Source organism: Oxyura jamaicensis, chromosome 4, assembly GCF_011077185.1.
Source record: "Oxyura jamaicensis isolate SHBP4307 breed ruddy duck chromosome 4, BPBGC_Ojam_1.0, whole genome shotgun sequence".
In the NCBI taxonomy this organism is placed as follows: Eukaryota; Metazoa; Chordata; class Aves; order Anseriformes; family Anatidae; genus Oxyura; species Oxyura jamaicensis.
In genome coordinates, this window is record NC_048896.1 from 42,022,996 (window position 1) to 42,036,414 (window position 13,419).

General features: G+C 36.8%; 1 long non-coding RNA gene across 4 annotated transcripts in view; it reads left to right on the plus strand.

The window, feature by feature from the left end:
- LOC118166538 overlaps positions 1-11,277 on the plus strand; it is a 360,867-nt gene extending 349,590 nt beyond the window's left edge. For 3 of the 4 annotated variants that reach the window (XR_004750563.1, XR_004750562.1, XR_004750561.1), the window contains 3 exons: positions 8,734-8,829; positions 10,372-10,429; positions 10,649-11,277. This is a non-coding gene — a long non-coding RNA (uncharacterized LOC118166538). Of the gene's footprint in view, positions 1-336; positions 434-8,392; positions 8,478-8,733; positions 8,830-10,371; positions 10,430-10,648 lie in introns of all 4 variants that reach the window. The other variant, XR_004750560.1, reaches the window with a different exon arrangement.
- The last annotated feature ends 2,142 nt before the right edge of the window (positions 11,278-13,419 follow it).

Consider the following 13,419-nt stretch of genomic DNA (forward strand, 5'->3'; position numbering starts at 1 on the left):
TGTACTGTTAGGCTCTATTGTTTGTGATAAGAATACAGTAAAAAAGGAACATGAGCTCTCATAGCAAAAATAAAATTGATTTCACTTATTATCTTGAGTGTCAAAATGAAGGAGAAGGGGAAAAAAAGCAATGGTAAGCAGTGGAAATTACAGGTTTAAAACATTTTCCATGTTAATAGTTTAAACTATTTTGAGTAAAATTTTGATATAGATGGTTTATATGTTGAGACCATAGATTTCTTATCGTGAATGTCAGGATAATTATGTTTAAGAAAAAATAAAATAAATGCCTAGTTCTTATTTCTTGAGACTTGTTTTGTTTCAAATTTTCAAAAGGTACTGCTACTCTGGGCTGATTCCCAGTGACCCATCAAAACCCTTTGGAAAACTGCAAGTTTTTTGATGGAGTTAACTAACGTAAGATCATTGGCTGGTAAGAAAACTACTTAAATACCAAATTATGGTTGAGTACTGCACCTTTTGCATTTGTTTGTTTTGATTTTTCTTTATGCTAATTGGACTGATAGAGCTATCTGTTGAAGTGAAAAAGATATGGACTATTATTCTCTAGTATAAGCATGTGCAAGATACCCTTGAAAATGCTAAGAGCCATATGGGTTTCTACCATGCATAGAAAATACACCATTTGTATTTTGGGGGATTACAAATTCATAGTAGCCTCTATGAGGCTACCATGTTCAAATCCTTTAGGTTTTGAATAACTCTTGTCTATTTTTGGGAAAAGCACTATTTTTCATTTGTGATTAGTGAATTTTTCCAGCCTCCCTGTTTTGGGCAATTACATGAACATATAAACTGCCATAATGATTCTGATTGCAGAAGTATGTATTTCAGTATATCATCAGCCATAGTGCTCTTAACCAATTTATTAATTTATTTTTCAGAGGATGTACCAAAAATAGTAAAGGAAGAATGTAGTTCATGGTGTAATCTATCTAAAAGGGTGTTTCCCCCTAAATCTTAGTAACCGAATATTAGCCTGTATCTGCTTCAGAACAGCTGGTTTTTTGTTTGTTTGTTTTTATGCTTACTTTACAATAACTGAATAGTCCTGATATCTATTGCATTAATACCTACTCCTCCTGTAAATCTTGTGAGTTCATATTTGCTGATATAGCTTTCCATTCCCATTTAACTCCCACCATTTTGCCATGCAAAATCCTTTATACCCCAGGGTTTAGGTTTTCCTGCTATAGCAACTATGTATGGCTATTATGTGTTTTGTCAATATCTTAAATACCAAGAGCAATTTGTGTCAGACATTGAAAGTCTTTGATGATTTTTACAGGAAAAAGCAGTGCTTATCACTAAGCTATTATGAAAATTACTTTAAAGGATGTGCCCTGCAAGATCCAGTGCCTTTGGTTCTCACAGAAAGTTACTAAAATGTATAAAGTAATCAAAAAATATGTATTTCTAAAAAGAATTACTGAGGTAATGATAGCATGAGGGAAGAATTTCTTTGTATTGAATCAAAGTATTTTAAGTATATTTATGAAGAAAGAATATACTGAACTGCATTATGAAATTCCAATTAATGCCATGCAGTAATGAAGCAGCAGGTAAAACCTGCACCAGTAGCAACTGTAATTATTCCATAAATCAAAGAAAAAAATACTCGAGATAGAATGCTTATCAGGCACTTGACACAATCAGTCTACTTTAACTGCATTTTTCTTATCAGCTGTACAATCCATGGGTTTCTAAGCAAGTGCAGATTCTTTTGAGATGTGTACTTTGCATTTTTATAATGTGTTGTGTAAATACTTGATTTGCTAGTTAGTTAATAATGATAAAAAGGGTGATTAAATAAAGGTGTTTGATGTAATCAGAACAGCCGCTTATGCCTCCTTTTCAGATACCAATAATGTTTATTTCATGACAAACATATAAGGCATAATGGAGCTGCAGAGATTAGTTGGAGGATTCTGATCACAGGAGCTGCCTCATGAACAGTTTCTTATTGAAAGGCAGCCAGAGGTAAAGAGCCAGAGCCTAGAAAGCAAGGCAGACACCCCTCCCTTGGGCTGCGCATCAGGGAGGGGAGCTGCAATAGTCAGGCGCTGTTGTCAGAATCCTGCAAGTGGGAAGGATGCCTTCCTTAAACAAGCAAAACCACTGCAGCATCCAAAGATGTTGCTGACCTCTCAGGAACATCAAAGCTTTGTGTACATATTTGAGGACAGGGGTTGACAAATGAGGAGGATGAATGATTCCACAACATGGTGAAAACACTGAGCATCAGCAGTAGGAATAAAATCAGTATCAGCCAGCCAACTATTATCTGAAGACTTGCAGGGTTGTTTTTGTTGTTGTTGTTGTTGTGGCTTTTGTTTTTTACTTTTTTACTTTGTCTCTCTCTTTTTTTTTTTTTTCTTTTTCCCCCTCTGGGAGAAGTTGGCTAGTTTGTGCTCAGAACCCTTAGCTTGAATTTTCAAGCTTAATGGATTAGACTTGTCTGGTTGCAGTGCCCTGTAGATAAAAGAACTCATTCAGCCAGCCCCATCTCCAATAATTAGTACCTGACCTTCATAAATATCTGATTTTATCAACGCTTTTTGTTACTATAAATGGATGAAGTCATAAGCTTCTCTGGGTGTAGGCTATAAATGAACTGGTAATATTTACTGGACATGATGTAAAGCAGGGCTCTTTAGAGATAGTGAGCAGGAATCAATATTAAGGAAATAATTGTAAAATTTTGAATATTTTTTGCTCTGATAAATATATTGATTGTTTTGGGCTCTTCAGAGTGGAAGCATAGCCTTGCAATTCTACTAATACAAGAATGAAAATACAAAGATCTGCTTTTAAACTTACTCTTGTATAAAATAGGGACAATACCTGTAACCTCATATATTTGTTTGAAGCTTTCCCTATATACTCAGTCCCAGTGTCTTTAGATACTTACAGTCTAATTTCAGTTAATGTTCATCATTTACATGCAGAAATAAATGTCTCCTGGAGACACAGATTTCCCCCGTCAGTAACAAATATATGTATTTATAGTTAATAGTGTTGGGATTAGAATATCAATATTTCTACCTCTCACTTGTCCAGGTACATGGAATTTTTCCCTATTACAGTCAATGCAACTAGTTTTTTACTCTTTGAGAAAAGTGCCAATTATTTCTATTCTGAGAAAACTCCCAAATGAGCTGCTTCTCTGGCCCCAAAGGCCAAGATGATCACCCTTCTCACTGATCCATCAGATCAGTTTTCCCCTGGTATCAGGTATAATGATGTAGTCTCTTGTTACTACCAGTCATTGTAGTTTATTTCCCTATGCTGAACTATCAAAAAGTGCAGTATGACACTTACCATGCTATATCTGAAACAGTCACATTTGTTAGTGTTACCCACTGAATACATTTAACATGGTTTTGGTACTGTACAACACTCCCAAAAATACATTAGGTTTTAAAAGCAACATTTCCAGCAGCAGGATCCAGCAGCCTTGAAACACAGCTTCCCTGATGTGGTTGCAGCAGGACTCCGTATCCCAGGGGGAATCAGATACTGCAGAAAGGATGCCTTGAGCCGGAGTGGTACAGTACTCACACAAGAAGATGGCTATCTTGCTTTACTTGTCTTCACATGAGAACACATGAGAAACAGAGGGCTAGATCCTGTAAGTTTATTGAAAGTCCAGCTTTCCAAATTCACCCTCTAGGCTGGGCTGTTTTTTTTTTTTGTTTGTTTGTTTGTTTGTTTTTTTCCCACATATAGATGAAATTAACTGCACATAAAACAATTCACATTTAATGTTCATGTCTATCTATTGTAATATTGTAAATCCTCCTGGTGCATACCGGTGGCTTTGTATGGATCCTCAGATAAGCAAATGAGATTTCTTTTCCTTGTGCCTTGTGGAAACTTGATCTTCTATAGTATTCCTCTCCTTCTACTGACTAGAAAAGGAGACAAAGGTCCCAAATAAAAGGGTGGGTTGTTTTCCTGGCATTTGAGAGTCTGTATGATGGTGGATGTGTGAAGTAGCTCCCAAAATCTGAAGTAGTCTGTCTTTCCCCACTAATTGTCGAAAAGTCATGATGGACTAGGCTCCTAATTTAAGCAGCCATTTTAGATGTCTAAAGATAGATAGAGCAAATACTCATAATAATAGAACTTAATTATCTTAATTACATGATGAAAATAACAATTGACATCAAAAGTAGTCTGGCAAAACCTGCTCTTTAGAAAGTCTGATCCAATGCATACAATTGCTTTCTTGCATATGTGCACACACACACATCTTTTTATTTTTATTTTTGGTGATGTTAGAGATTTTATTATGTTTAAGAAGCTGCTGAAAGAATTTGCATTTTGAGGAGGTTTATTTTATTCCCACATCTGTTTTACCTTTTTCACTAGATAGGTTTTTTTTTTTTTCCATTTTAAATGAACTTTCTGATTATAATAGAATTTTATAGGAAGGATTTAGAGAAAACATAAGTGTTGATGAAATGGGGAAACTTGTAAAAATCAGATTTTGACTGAAAATCTTTTTTCTTTCAGAATGAATTAAAAATGTCCTGGTATACAAATGCATTGATATAAGAAAAACAGGTTATTTTATTCAAAGTAATTATATATTAAGGTAGATAAATATACATTCAAATCACTGTTATAGACCACTTATCAGACAGACAGACTTTCTCAATTCATGTGTTGACTTAGCATACATACCCTCCCCCTCCCGCCCTCCCCCACCCCAGGACCTGACACAAGCCAAATTAAAATCCAAGGTGTAACTACAGTAGTTGGTATAATACATTCACCTGCTATTTTCTATGAAAATGTATACTGAGTAAAAGATCTGGGACAAAAAGACATTAACAAATTTCAGCTAGCAGGAAATTTTGGAACTTTACAGTTCAGAAATGTCTGCATACCAGCACTTTGTGCTGATGCTTGCATAGCCGGCAATGTTTGTATAGCTAACAGGTGTGAACCCCTGTTTAAATGCATATTCTCTGAACTGTGTATTTTGAAAGTCTGTCAGAAAATCGGCCCTCTTAACACATCATTTTAAAATCTGTACTCAGCCTTCAATATTGCTTAAATCTCAGTGGGACTTAAACTTCTGCTTAAATGCCATTCTTAAGATAAATTTTCCTGAGGAAGTCATTTTCTAAAATATGGCCTATAAAGGCTTTGCAAAACAGCAAAGCATCTTTGTCTTCCTGTTTCAAGAACCTCAGATCAGTTATAAAAAATACCAATTTTTAAAAGTTCTTCTGAGCTATTTTTCTGTCATGCATGTGGTTGTCAGTCTCATTTCCAGCTGGCAGTTTGAAAACCAACCTGCCAATGCAGCTATCTTTGTCATAAATTTAACTTGACGGCTTCTCTGCAGGGCTTTCAATTAGGATTAAAAATAAAAAATAAAAATTAAAAAGATTGAAAGTGTCAGTCCAAATGTGATGAGCAAATGCTATTTTATGGGAGACCTATATATATTTGTTAGACTGCTTGATGATTAGGAACCTGCAATGCCAAGTGTTGAATAAAAAGCTGTGTGTAAAACAAAGCAAAACAAAAACATAAACAAAAATAAACTAATTACAGTGACATAAAAATGCCTCCATGTTCCCACTGGTAATGTGGGCGTGGTTTTGCCATGGTAGCAGATTCGAGCACTGGGTGTCATGCAGCACAAGCAGCCTGTTGGCAGAGCTGAGGGATGCGGATGCAAGGTAGAGGAGTGGATCTGTGTAGCTACTCAAATCATCAGGTTTCATTCACTTAAAGTTCTGTACACGTGATGGATATAATCATAGGGCAAACTAGTTTGAATTGTTGGTTGCTGAAAGCTTTTATTATGAAGCAAGGGAAGTCTGTGTGCCTAGAAAGAGGTGAAAACCTCAGCTGTGACTAAAGCTTTCTGTGCCTCAAGTGTAAGCTGTTCAACAGTGCTGGCAGGACAATTTGGTCAGCTGGTCATAGCTGCAGCCCCTGGCAGCTCTCCTTCTGCAGCTGCCTCCCAGTCGTGTCTGGCCCTGTATCAGGATTGCTACCACTGTCTTGGTAAATTTTATCACCCGGGCTCTGGAACTGAGGGTTTTCTTGTGAAATGGAGAGAAAAGTTATAATTAAATTTCCAACTTGCAAAATGGTAAAAATAACCTTGAAGCAGTCACTAAATCTAAATTGATTCATCGTTTTCTGCCTGAATCTTCAGAAAACCTTAAATGACACACTTGGCAGGTGTGAATGGGAATGCACGAGCCCTTGTGTCTGGCTGAATGGAGGCCAGTTTCTGAAATCTCATTGACTTTAGATTCATCACTGAAGTATGGAACTGGAGAACTGATGAAAACCTTAGGATAGGGACAAATGGTGAACATACAAAGGAAGCCAAACAGCACCCCACAGTGCGCACACCACACATTCTTTGGTTACGTACCACACTGACATTCCTCATCCACTTGCTTTCTTTCACCCGTAGTACAGTTGTAACTGTGGCAGCTTAACCAGCTACATGCTAAATTGGTTAAAGACACTCTTTTCTTTCTATTGCTATTAACTATAGGTAGGCAGCAACTGAGAAGAGATGCAATTACAGAAATGGCTGGAGTTCAAAGGTTTATTGGAATTTCTCTACATTGTAATTTTGCTGGAGTCTCAGTGAGAGTTATATGATGAGTATTTTACCAAAAAATGATTTTTAGCAAAAAGTTTTTACACACCACTCAGGATGGAATAATTTGAGGGGGGGTGAAACTGATGGTAACTTGATCCTTTTTTTTTTTTTTTTTGTGGTAGAGAGAGTTACTATGGAAATGTACTTATAAGCTCTCCACTGCTCTCCACTTGTAAGGTCTGCTTTACCCAACCACCCCAGCCATGCTTTTCCATCCTCATTAATTTAGGCCTCCAGCCATTTAAGAATGCCTTAAAAAGCTCCCTTGAGTTGCTCTCTGGAACAGACAAAGCCAATTACAAATGCTGTTCAACAGCTTTGAGACCCTCATATTAAGCAAGCGTGTGACTGAAGAGAGGAAAAGGCCCTCCGTTAGCATTTCCCACTGTTATTCCCAAGTGAGTTTGGCACATTTCAGGGTGAAACAGCCCTTCCATTAGTAACATGTCAGCACTCAGAGGCGCTTCATGAAATCTGTAGCTCAGTGCAACGGAAGCATATTTTTTATTTTTAGAAAGAGCTCTTATCTGCTTTAGTGTTAGCAAGTCAATCTCTCTTTTCTTCTTCAGTATGGACTTGCTTCTCATTAAAAATATATAAATAAAGGGCTGTGCCTGTCCACAGGTATCTCCCCTCCCCTCTGTTTGACAAGATGAAAGCTTACAGCTAGATGGTATGATTTCCCTAATAATACTCCATTTGTTTTCTCACTACTGGTACTCTGAGGATCTAAGAAGAAAAATGCTGCATGAGAAAACTGACTGATGAACCATGAAGTTTGCTAAAAAGTGCTTTGTTAAGCCATGCATAAATACCTATTGTACATCTATCTGAAGGATGGGTGTGAGATAGCACATTAACACTACTATTAGATTGCCATTTTGGATTCAGTTAACTTGTGTTAAAGTTTTTCTGCTGTTCCACAGCTCATCTTCAGCTGTTCACCACCCTTTCCCTGAAATTACCAGACTCTCGGATCTATCAGTGTAACTGCATGTGTAGTTTCCCCATAAGACAGTTTTGCTAAAATGAGCCGTGTTAGATAACCCCTACTATTAGAAGTGTTTTAGCTGTTGGATTCATTTAGACAGAACTGGGTTAGAAGCAATTACCCATGCCAGTAGTTGACAGTTTGGAGAAGTCTGTACCCTCCAGAAATGGGCGGTGGGGTCAGCAGAAAAAAAGAGCAATAACCTCTTAATGTGATACAATTGCTGCCCAAGTAGCCTTACTTGGTATCAAGGACCCCATGTGGGCAGTAGCATTTGTTAATACTGAGAAACTAATATAATTATGATACCTGGAAAATGGACAGACAGGGTTACTCTTCTACCTGCAACTTCTTAAAAGTGGCAGGATCAGACTTGCAGTTAAGCTCATGACTTTCTGTTATGTTAGGAAAAGTTTTTTTGTCAATCTGAGTCTTGATTCTGGAGAAGTCAATGGCTGAAACCACAGCAGGTTACCTTCTTGCTCATTAGAGAAAATAGTTGTCATGAGGGCTTTACTAAATACTAAAAGTATGGGAGTCAACTAAAATGAGGTGATTTGCAGCTGGTCACAGCATATTATACATGTGAAACTTTGACTGACTGTGTGTGACAGTGAGATTGGAAGAGGTGTCATAAGTGATACATTTTCCCCCATTCCTTACAACCTATTAGTATGTGAACTAAAAAGTGTCCGTATTTCCACATATGACATTATATTCAAATTTGACCATAGGAAGGGGTTTTGGTGTCATCTGGTAGAAGAAAAAAAATACACAGAAGAGTGTGAAGACTGAAAATATTTATCAATGAGCCGAGAGGTAATCTTAAAAAAAAAAAAAAAAAGTTTTAAACTTCAGTATTTAGGGCATTGGAGCATTAATGTAGACTGAGGATACTATTATAGATGCAATTAGTCTAGCAAAAGTCTGAATGTATTTTAAATATAAACCTGATTTTTAATGCAAAGTTGTACTTGCACTTTTAACTTGATGAAGCTTTAATGAACGGTTACATGAAGGTGAACATTTTTCCTAATTACATTTTTTTTTTTTTTTTTTTTTTTAATTTTGTCAGTCAGATCCTTTTCATCAAGCTATGACAGAGCTGTCCTTGCTGCTGCACAGATGAGGGCAATCTCCCCCATCCTGGCTGAGACAGGACCTACAGAAGGTGAGATGGCATTGAACATGGAAAGTAAATGAAGTGCTCCTGTCATGTGGGAAATTCATACAGCCTAAAAATAAATATAAAACTGAAAAGTAAATCATTAGGTGCAGACACTTGGAAGCATATTACCATTTCCTTGTTTACTTAGACTCTTGTATAATTAGTTTAGTTGCTGTAAACTTCTCTCAAGGGAATAAATTACTGAAGGATAAAACAAACAAACAAACAAAAAAAAAAACACAACAAAATCCTTTCTCAAACATTGCACTTAGTGAGGTAAAAAGAGCTGACCTTAAAAGAACTGCACTGAAACCTTGTCTTAGACTTACTGAGTGGAACACCTGGCTGTGTGATCTAGTGACGAGCAGCATTTTTGGGGTATATGTTGAAATGTATATGCTTTAGTGGGTTCAGGAACTATTTGGTATGACAGCAATAGAAATTAAAAAAAAAAAAGTGCTTTTGGGAGGGCTGAGTTTGTACTTCTGTCTATTACATTTTGTGAATGTGTCTGATTTCTGTGAACAGATGTGTTTTTATAAACCTAAATAAACAACCAAGAGAGCACATAAACACCTAGGATGGTTAGCAGACGGGTGGTCATCTGTTTGAGCCTTCAGTTGTATTTTCCTCTATAGTTAGTTGTCTAATTGCTTTTCCAGAGTTGCAGCTAATGTATTTACACATATAATTAATTATACTTAAAAAATAATAATAACAATTTTCAGTTGTTTTTTCTTTTGTCTTCATTTGCGGAATGTCAGACTACTGAATTGTTACCGGTTTTCTTTGTGGACTACATTATGACTCCATTCTGGTTATGTCTGTAGAATGTCATATGATTGTTTCTCAGCCTAAATAAAGAAATACAGGAAATCAATTGTAACTAAGTTAAATATTGTGAGCAGTAGTAGGCAGGGCAGGAATACCTTGAGAGCATGGCTAAGGAGAGTAATGGGAAGTGTTAGTTAACCATGATTTTTATTATTTATTATATTTTTTTAAAATCAAGAAATGGTCCCATTGACTATTAACTGCCTTTCTGAAAGCTGAATTTGAAGAGGGAGCTTAGCCTTTCTAACTATGTGAGATGCTTGGCAGACTTTTGGTGGTGCGCAAAATTTTGACATTCACTACTTAGAGAATTCTGCTGTTACAACGTGTTTAAAGAGCTGCTTTATCAATGTGCCTTTCTCTGCCATGTGTGGGGTAGACGTCAGTGGCTGAGGGACTGTGGCTGTGTGACGGGGTTGTCACTCCTTGTCTGCTCCCCAGGCGCACACACTTGTTTTTCTGAAGCCATGGCAACTTGGGCCTCTGCCTGAACTGCTGTTTGAACTCTTCTGGAGTCTTCAGCTCTCAGCTGTATTTAAATCTCTGTTTGTGCTCAGCTCCAGGATCCCTGTCTGTGCCCTTTCCTGCTTCCTACCTATTCCAAAATCTGGATATCTCTCATTATACACTCCCCACATTTGCTCCTATTTCCTCTTTTGTCAGTGACCTGTGAAGCCACCACAAATCCCACCTTTCCCTTCCTTTTTTTAGGATATGCAGTCCTGTGACCAGCACTTACAACTGTACCAGGACAAAGGAGAGAGGCTGGGTAAGCTGCTATGTTGTTGCTCAAGCTGCACAGTAAAATAAAAGGCAAATAAAAGAGAAAAGCATCACTAACAATTCTCGCTAGTGTGTCCAATATTAATGTAACATGAAAAGAACTGTTTTCTTTTGAAGACCACTTAAGATGTTGAATGTTATTTCAAAAATTAACTGACCTTTGGGGAAAAGTCACATTTTATAGATTTTGTTTTTGTTTTTAAAGTGATAAACCACATTCAATCTGTGCTATAGTCACTGGAGAGTTTGACTGAAAAAAGAAGACTGAAAGAAGGACTATCATAATAATTACAAAATATTCATGGTTACTGAATGGATTCCAGAATGAATGGCACAACACTGTAAACAAAACTGCACCCTCCCAAAATCATCTGGCAGTAAGTAGTATTAAGAACGTTGTGTTCAATGTAAAGGATTAAAAATTCACTGTATAGGGAATAGAACTACTAAGGTTGCTGGCTGAAGATCTTAAGATATAAAAGGTATTAGATTACCTACTATTCTCTGCTTTAATCTAACACAAATGTTTTATTGTGGTCAAACTCAACTCTTGGATTCAAAGTCAGTATCAAACAAATCAGATGTATCGAACAAAAGCAAAGAGAAACTCCACCAAAAAAACCTCTTTGAATATATAGTGGGAGTTTCACAGGGCACCTCTGCATGGATCTGTGTGATGCTGTGTCAAGTAGTTCGAGCCCAGAAAGTGACACAACCCTTTCAGATCCTTAGGGATCTGTGCCAGAGCCAGTGCTCCTTCTGCAGGAGAGCTAAAAAAAATGTTCAGAAATAAAACTGATAGGACTAACTCACTGAACTATTAAAAATGAGAACCGAAACACCACCCAGTTATTCTCCTAGACCTCTTGAAATAAAGAGTACTTTAAACTTTGTAATGCCAGTTCATTGCTCATTAATTCTATAACTTTAATGACACACTAAGGGTGAACAGGGATATTTTGCAGTGCTTAGCAGACATATCAGAGGATCAACGCTTGCAGACTGTGAGTTTGTTAATTATAGTATAGTTATTTCTACAGTTAATTTTCTGTAGTTTTAAAATATGATACCTATGTAAAATTAAAGAAAATAATATAAAATCAAGACTTTATATTCTTTTTAAAACTGTTTAATGATAGTTAAGAGTTAACTCTGAAGGCTGTTATTATCTATAGATATATCCCATTAACCCCTGAAGACTGCTAAACCATTAGTTTCCTTAATATGTTGCAGTAGTTGGATAAAAACTGCCACAAGGATAGAAGCAAAAAGGAGAACCTTTAGGAACTTTAAGAACTTGGGATGGATTGTGGTACATACTTAACTCACAGTGACAATGGCAAATAACATTTCATTAGAGAAAACATATTTCAACACCCAAAATAATAATAATTAAAAAATCCACCCAGGAAAAAAAACAAAACAAAACAAAACAAACAAAAAAACACCACCACACACACCACCAACAATAACTTGTGGTAATTTCTAGAAAAATTACCACATTATAAAAACAACACCAATTAGAAAAAAAAAAAAAAAAAAGGAATAAAAGGAGGAAACAACAGAATAAGGTGGCTAAAAAGAGCTATCAACTCTCCAAACTGAAACAGCCCCTAGCTGACCATTGAAATGATAATAAATATGCTATATACTCATTTCAGTGCTATGGAAAAGACAGAGAGCTGGATTCATTTGGACAAACCCAGATGTCTAGTGCTACGGGAGATGCCCTGTAGTGGGATCAGTGGGCTGCCACTGGGGGGCAGGATGGGCTTTGGTATTGGGTACCAACCCCAGGCGTATGTCCCTAGCAGGGCTAGGGCTTGTGATTTGGGAAGGGAGTCCAGCTCCAGGCAGAGCTGGCAACTGGTGGAGGCAGAGGCCTCCTGTCACTGGTGGAGGCAGAGGCCTGCCAGGACAAGAGATGATCCAAGGTCATTTTGCCTGATTATCTGTATACCTATAACCAGCATTAGGTCATGTTAAAGCAAGTACACTGCAGTAAGCAGCTGTGATTCGCATAGATAAAATGCCGAATGAATATTCTGCAGAAATTTCTGCTCTTGATTACTCCAAGCTTCTTACACAGAGTTAGATGTGAAATCAAATGAAAGAAGTTGATTCTGTCCTGAACTTTTTACCTGCAGCCATTTGGTGATGATAAGTAATAATCATTACTCAAGGTAAAACTCATTGTATTGCTTCATTTCTGTCATTATAGTGAAATACTAGTTTGCTTCAGATCTGAAGGGTGGCATAATTTTATCTTCTATATGACAGATTTTCTTCTGCATGAAACTGCTTCCTTATGCCATTCACCATTAAGCTATGTGTATTTTTTTTTCTCTTTCTCTTTTCTCTTTTTTAGCTAGTTATTTAATGTGGTTTTCCAGTTTATTGTAAATGACCCATGCAATATATGTAAATTACCTCCTGCAGTTTGTAAGCTTATTTTATATACCAACTGAAGGTATTGTTAAACATCACACTGTTAAAATAGGGCTGGCAATTTTCAGGGTATTAATCTGTTACCCCAATAGAATAGATCTGAAAATATTTCATAGGATAAAACTTTGTTCTTTCATCCCATTTCCAACTATAAGATTTCAAAATGCTCTCAGCTATGGCTGCTTTCATCATGGATTCTCAGGCATCTTCATTCAAATCTTTGAGGTGGGGGAACCACAGGAGTACAGAGAGGAATCGTCTGAAGTCATTAAAAACTCAGTGTAGAATTTTCTGAGCTTAATGATAAAAGGGTTTTTCTCACTAAAGGCAACTGTAAGGGGACTGACAAGGGAGGTAGAGGGATAGGAAATGTTCATGGATGTGGAATGGAGGCATGTGGGTGTTTAGCTGATAGAAAGTCTAAATTCTGTAACCAGACTCCTATGAAGATATATTTAGTGTATTTAAGCCTTGTAATAGCTCCAAAAATGTTTAAACTACCAAATTAAAAAGAAGACAAGAAGACAA